We start from the raw sequence: 7554 nt of genomic DNA on the forward strand, positions 1-7554 counted from the left end.
TCATGTTGTTCTAATGTTTTACAGCATGTGGGTGAAATTGGGTTTATCGACGCTTTGAACAGTATATCAGAACTTATATATATCACGGCGTGTCAGCATGATGTGGAGTGAGTGAGTGAGTGAGTATGGTTTTACGCCGGTTTTAGCAATATTCGAGCAATATCACGGCGGGGGACACCAGAAATGGGCTTCACACATTGTACCCATGTCGGGAATCGAACCCGGGTCTTCGGCGTGACGAGCGAACGCTTTAACCACTAGGCTACCCGACCGCCCTCACGTTATATTTAGGCTGTGAGACGTAGTGGTTTAGTGGCTCGGGATAATTTCTTCAAAGGGTCAGGACAATTTGTCAAATATGAAAGCAAATGTCATCTGATCTTTACTGAGAAAACAATATGAGAAATGCTGGACTTCCTTATTGATAACATCTAATAACATTTTGGGGAAAGGCATTTTGGCAAGAAGTAGGCATCCCCATGGGCACCAATTGTGCTCCTCTTCTAGATGATGTGTTTTTTAATGCTTATGAGTCGGATTCCGCTCGGATTGGCAAAGTCAAAACAAGGTAATTAGGCCAAAAAAAGTAACTTAAGCGTCAGGAATATCCTGTCGCGAACACCTAGTATAATCACTCGTTGATAATGATTCATAAACACATACTCATGATATAGTCGGAATCGTACAATCGACTTTGCTTTTATGCAAAGATTTCTTATGAACATGGAACAGATTTGTCGCTTTTATTCAGATACAACACTCCAAACATGTCTTACACATTTTTATAGTATATTGTCGGTGAAACATTCTACAGACGGCGACTGGCAAATGAGACATGTACATTCTTTAATTAGAAATGATAAAATGGACGATACACAATGAGGAAACCTTAGGCTGCTTTACCACATAAACGTCACAAGAACAATTCAGAACAATATGATCTGGACGTCACAAGAACAATATGGGCTGGACGTCACAAGAACAATTCAGAACAATATGAGTTGGACGTCACAAGAACAATTCAGAACATTATGGGCTGGAGCGACTTATGGCCTACACATAAACGCACATTGTGAGTTGCTTGTTCATAAGCTACATGTGTCATCAGCGGGTGTACGAGTTGAATGGGTTTGTTCAACCACGTGACCAAGGGTCGAGGATTGAACACGAATGTTCAGCTCGTGACGAATTCATCATTATGTTCAAATGTGAGTGAGTGAGTGAGGATTTTGACACGACATCCAGGAGCAAAGTGAAGAAAAAAACATAGAAAAATTAGAAAGCGAGTCCAGCATTGTTGATGGTCTGTTGTTTGTTTGTTGTTTAACGCCGCACTTAGCAATATTACAGCTATATGACGGCGGTCTGTAAATAATCGAGTCTGGACCAGACAATCCGGTGACTGACAACGAGCATCGATCCACGCAATTGGGATCGATGACATGCATCAACCAAATCAGCGAGTCTGACCACCCGATCCCCTTAGTCGCCTCTTACGACAAGCATAGTCGCCTTTTGCGGCAAGCATGGGTTGCTGAAGACTTATTCTACCCCGGATCTTCACGGGCCTCATAGTCTGTTGTAAAACCTGAAGCTACAGTACGAGAATATCATATATCTGGTAATGACTATTACGTTCCTTCATGAACTATTGACAATAGGTTATATATGTTGTTTTTTATTGAATTACTGGGGTACTGTTATAAACACTTTAACATTGTATCTTCATTATCAGTGGAACCTCAGTTAATAGTTGTGAGAAACGTTCTTTTACTTTTGGGGTTATCGGTCTTGCTGGCCAGTGAGCGATACTGTTGGATTGGTAAGCTACTAGTACATCTGGGTCCACTTGCACAAAGCGATCTTAGCACTACGACTATTGTAAGCCTATGTTAAAGTATGGGAGTTACGATCATCTTAGCGCTAAGATCGCTTTGTGCAAGTGGGCCCTGGTTAGTAAGTTATCTGAAATAACGTGAACGCTGAGACTCCCTTGTACGATATAATTGATACATTGATGATGGCGTTAACAAACACCTGCTCAACTGGGTCGTAACAACGTAGTTCTACGACTGGAATACCTTTGAAAGCCACGATAACCCAAACTCATCTGGTTTGCAACAACGCCGTGATATAACTAATATATTGTTGACAGCTGTGTTAATCCAAACTCACTCACTCACTCACCTGGATGCAACAACGACATGGTATAACTGATATACTCTTGAAAAACGTGTTAAACCAAACTCACTCACTCACTCACCTGACTGCTACGGCAAGTCGTCGATGTCGTTGTCAACACTGCTCGTGTCTCGCGCAACAATGTGCTGGAGCGTATAACACGCCAGAATATATTAACATAAACCTTAAGCAGGTTGATATTTTTCCTTTTTTTGAGATAATAATTTCAAAACATCTGCTACTCTAATTTGTTAAGTTATTGAGCAGATATTAAAACAGTGTGATTTATTGAAAGGAACACAATACTGTTTGGAGAATAAAACTGTTGTTGCTATATACGAAATAAATTTGATATTAACCGCTGCGTTAGCCGAGTGTAAACTTTTACCAGAGAGCACAAATGGCATTATACTAACTCTCTGGTTGATGGGAACCAGTTAATTAAGGGTGGATCTGGGGATATATGTCACTATCAACTGGCCACGTCGTCCCGCGACGTGTGAATGTTTGTTTGTTGTGTAAAGTCGCATTCAGCAATAGTTCTGCAATTTGACAGCGGTCTGAAAATAATCGTGTCTGGATCAGTTAAATCAGTGATTGACATCATGAGAATCAATCTACGTAATTGGGATACGATGACATGCATCAACCAAGTCAGCGAGCCTGACTACTCGATTCCGTTAGTCCCCTCGTACAAGCATGGGTTGCTGAAGACAAATTCTTTAAACCCGGATTTTTCACCGTGTATGTGGGAATGTGGGGGTGGGGTGGAGAGTTCAAACATATTATGTTTAACATGATTGGTAAACAGGCCTATCTGGCTTAAATAAATACCGCTCCCTGTTACATAACTACACTGATGTCGACATCAAAACATTAAGGTAAATAAACAATACAAATCATTCAGTGAGAAGACTTCTCATGTTACCAAGACTACAGTCATATGCGTATAAGATTAACATATATTTATACTCAGTGTACAAAACCACCTCTATTTTCAGTGAAATCATGGACAGACATAAGTATGTTATAAAAATAAAAATGTTATATTCCTTACTATACAATACTATTTTCAGATCAAACCATTTGTGTAGTAGTACATAAAGCTTCTAATATTTTTGTTAATAGGCCAAGGAAAGAGGAAGGGAAGTGGGAAATCTAAATAAGAACCGCACTGACATGCTGCAATATTTGAAATATGTCTTTCAACAGAATGACTATGAATATCTTTACATCCAATTATTAAACGATCATGGACAATTTAACAATATCGAGTACCGTAATTTAAATCAAAGTAAATGCAACTTTCAGAGATATTTTATGTCTTTTTATAACCAGCTTATGCGTGCTAGAATGCTTAACGTCATCTGGTAACAGATTCAAGAGGCGGCCGGTATCCGGAAGAAACGAATTACTGTAAAGCAAAGACATGCAAAATATTTCTTGTAACTACATACTATTTTTAATTTGTAATGATTTTTATCTATCCGACTTGGAACAAGATTACAAAGCTATTTTGGGACAATAATTTGTTATCATTTTGTAATATAGAAGTAGTTTCACTATTTCTTTTTTCTTGAGAAACCCGTGAAGATCCGGGGTAGAAAGTCTCCACGCAGCAACCCATTGCTTGCTGTAAAAGTCGACTAACGGGATCGGGTGGTCAGGCTCACTGACTTGGTTCATGCATGTCATCGCATCCCAATTGCGTGGATTGATACTCATGATGTAAATCACTGGATTGTCTGATCCAGACTCGATTATTTACAGACCGCCGTCATATAGCTGGAATATTGCTTAGTGCGGCGTAAAACAACAAACACTGTTTTCTTGAGAGGCTGTAGACCAGTTTCCTTATGTTTGTTTGTTTAGTGAAAAGCATAGTCGCCAGCAAGCATGGGTTGCTGAAGACCAATTCTAACCCTGATCTTCACGGGTTTCCCTATGTTATTTATTATGGCTCACACCACATGTTGCACCACATATCGTGTGTACTGTAGTCATATAACGCCTAGCAAAATTACATATGTTGAGCAACCGGATTGTGCTCATCAGGAAGAGGGACTGCAATGTTCTGAACTCGGCTGAAGAACCTAATACAACGAGCATGTAACTGCTCCAACTTGGTGTTCCACATCCACGGGTTTAGATGCTTGATGTCTTGCCAGGAAGCTTGTGGCGCTCTCGACAAAGGGGAGCAAATGTTTGTCTTCATTGGAAATTTTTAATCCATTGCTGCTCATCAACCACCACGTTGTACCACAAAACCTTACTCCTCTCTTCTCAATATATGTGCCATTCTCGACTGAGACCAAATTCGTTTATAAGATATATGATACCGTTTACTTCCACGAAGAGCTACAAATGTGTGAATGTTGTTGGTCAAATATGAAACGGTTAAAAATGCAGACATGATATGCCAATGCACATGAACGCGTTGCAATTGTATTACTACTACTAACGTACATGATTGTAACATAAATGTAGGTATGTTCCCTGATCTGATTGGTTAAAAAGTGTTGTCGAATGAGCATAACATCGCTGAATTTTTGGGGTCTCATCACCGTGTATGTATACATTAATTAATGGAACTATTTTTGAAATCATCAACATGGAGGAACAGATGGAAATTTACCCTGACTTCCACATCGGAGATTTCGATGAAATATTGAGTGAATGGGGCGACGAGACATTTTCTGAGATAATACAAGAATTTGAAGGTAAATGAAATTTACCTTTTTCCATTAATTACAAAATCATAATCATAAATAATGTAATTTTCTTGGGCTTGGCCAAAGGAAAAAAACAAAACAAAATCAATTTTTAACAGAGTAAAAAACATTTATTGCAACTCAATAATGACTTTCATACATCCACCTAATTTTGTTCTTATTATAACCCACAAAAAGCTGTTGAAGCTGAAAACCGTTCTGAGATGGCCCCCGAACTAGGAAATACAGCCAGCGTTTCCGTAGAGCCCAAAGTTCAAGCGTCCAGTCACCGCTTCGCGTCCCATGATACAAAAGCAGTACAGGACATCGTGGATAGGAACCTCTCCAAATCTACTGGGAGTTAAAATATTTCGACGTAAGCCATTGAAACATAAAAGAATACATAAACAAATAAAAAAAAATTCCTACGAGAGTTACCTCCCTTACACCATTGCCATAATAGCAATGTAAAGCGTGACCAATGTGTCATCGCAAAAATTGGCAATAATATAACGAGATTGACCAAAATCTTAAAATAAATTAAATATTTCGTTTTGTAAGATTTGAGATATGTTATACTAAATGGATATACGGAAATTTCATTTAAACACGACACCGTAATAATAACGAAATACTCCCACTTACCGTCACATTTGTACCCTGAACACGGCAATCTTTTCACTTCCAGAATGGCTTGGTTTCCGAGGTTTTGAACCCACGTTCGAAGAGCTTCCTGCTTTTCAACTGAATGAGAGACTGAGGTTCTTTTATGCCGAAGTCAGAAATGCTGAGGGAGAACTTTACTCAAAATCGAGTTTTGTTGGGTTGCGTGCTGCCATACACAGGCACATCAGGGGGCCGCCATTTGAGCGCAGCATAAACATTATCCAAGACTGGGAATTTCACACTGCAAACTGCCGTCACTTTACTCTCAAACGCAGGTATTGAATCGCGAGATTTGCAGAATTACCGGCCACAAATCCGATGAATCGTTGAAGTCGTATTCCATTGACTCGTGCTCGTCTCAAAAACGACATTATTCGAACATTTTTCAGAGACAGGAGCAGCTCGCTAACGAACGTAATTTGGTACCTGTCATAGATACAAATATCCTGCCACTGTCCACTGCTCCCGTGAGTAATTTCCAGGTTAATTCTTCTGCTAATTTCCACGGCCTCTCACATATGTTATTCCACTGTAACAGTAAACAACTTTTTCAATCCCAGCTAAGCTGCATGTCTGAAATTTCGCACGTTTGACGTCTCTTGTCACCACCTCAGTTTCAGACGAGTTGACACTATCTTGTACAGGGGGCAAACAGTATGTACGTCTTTTCTAATTTTGATTATTTGTATTTCATAGTTACGCATAACTACAAATTACAAGTAATATGAGGAACTGTGATAAAGAATTGAATTTGTGATATTTCCTGTTGTTTGTTTATTTCCTGAGAAATGAGCTTGAACATGTGACCACCCCTTTCGTAAAATGGACCCTCATTATTGGAGTACCTCGAAACCATTGATCGGTTTCGCGGCACCCCATATCATGCATCTTTTCGAAGGTGAGCACGAGGAGACGTATTACTAACGACAGTTTTGTTGTGTCATGCGCTCAGTAAATTAGTTCCTCCTAAATATCGATTTAATTAACGTTCATGTTACAATGTCGATAAATATTTCGTTTTGTAAGATTTGCGTGATGTTATGCTGAATGGATGTACGGAAATTTTTCATTTGAACACTCCGCCTTACGGCGTCGTGTTCAAATGAAATTTCCGTACATCCATTCAGCATAACATCACGCAAATCTTACAAAACGAAATATTTATCTCCTAATTATATGTACACCTGTAGGTAGTATAATTACGTTCGTAGGTATCAACAGGGTATACAGCATGTCCTCTTGTGACCATGTGTGTTCTCCAAAAGGAATACAACTGCCTTTATTTTCAAGATAATCAATATTAAAATAACCTGTTATTATCGTGATTATATAAAGATAGACAACATTACCAATTTATTCTTCTGTCATAATAAAATAATTAATGCTTATATTTGCAGGATACGTGGTGTCTTTGAGGACATTTACAATATTAACTTTAAGGTGTATCCAAACTGCACCAAGACTGGGCCATTGGCACCAGAACATCAACCATTTCAGCAGGTAGACTATTCCACCTCCCCTCGTCTGTCTGTTGAAATTCTAACCAGGATCTTCACTGGGGACTGGGTGAGTGGGACTTAGTGATGGTTTCTGTCCCATGAATGTTGTAAAAAGCCCAGATGGCCGCAAATCTTGGACATTAAACATGACCCCTGTGCTGGCAAAGCAAAAATCATTATCGAGGCAAATCTGAGATTCGAACCCAGGACCTGAGGACACCTGCGGCCAAGATGTAGATCAAGCGGTATCTCTGACAAAACACAAACAGTAATACCTGTTACTACGTGCTAATACTACATTACCCTCTCACTGTGAACGGGTCAACTACAAATAGTTTAAAATATTTCCCATGAAAAGTAAACATCCCCAAACCATTTGATCAACTGTAGATGTTTACAATCAATCCATAGATATCAACTTCTGCTACGAGTGACCCGGTAGGTGGGTGGGAGGTTTGACAAAACGTTTAACTGTACCCTGCTCAGCATTAAGGGGA

Source organism: Haliotis cracherodii, unplaced genomic scaffold (genome assembly GCF_022045235.1).
Source record: "Haliotis cracherodii isolate W230 unplaced genomic scaffold, xgHalCrac1.p SCAF_6, whole genome shotgun sequence".
NCBI classification, from domain to species: Eukaryota; Metazoa; Mollusca; class Gastropoda; order Lepetellida; family Haliotidae; genus Haliotis; species Haliotis cracherodii.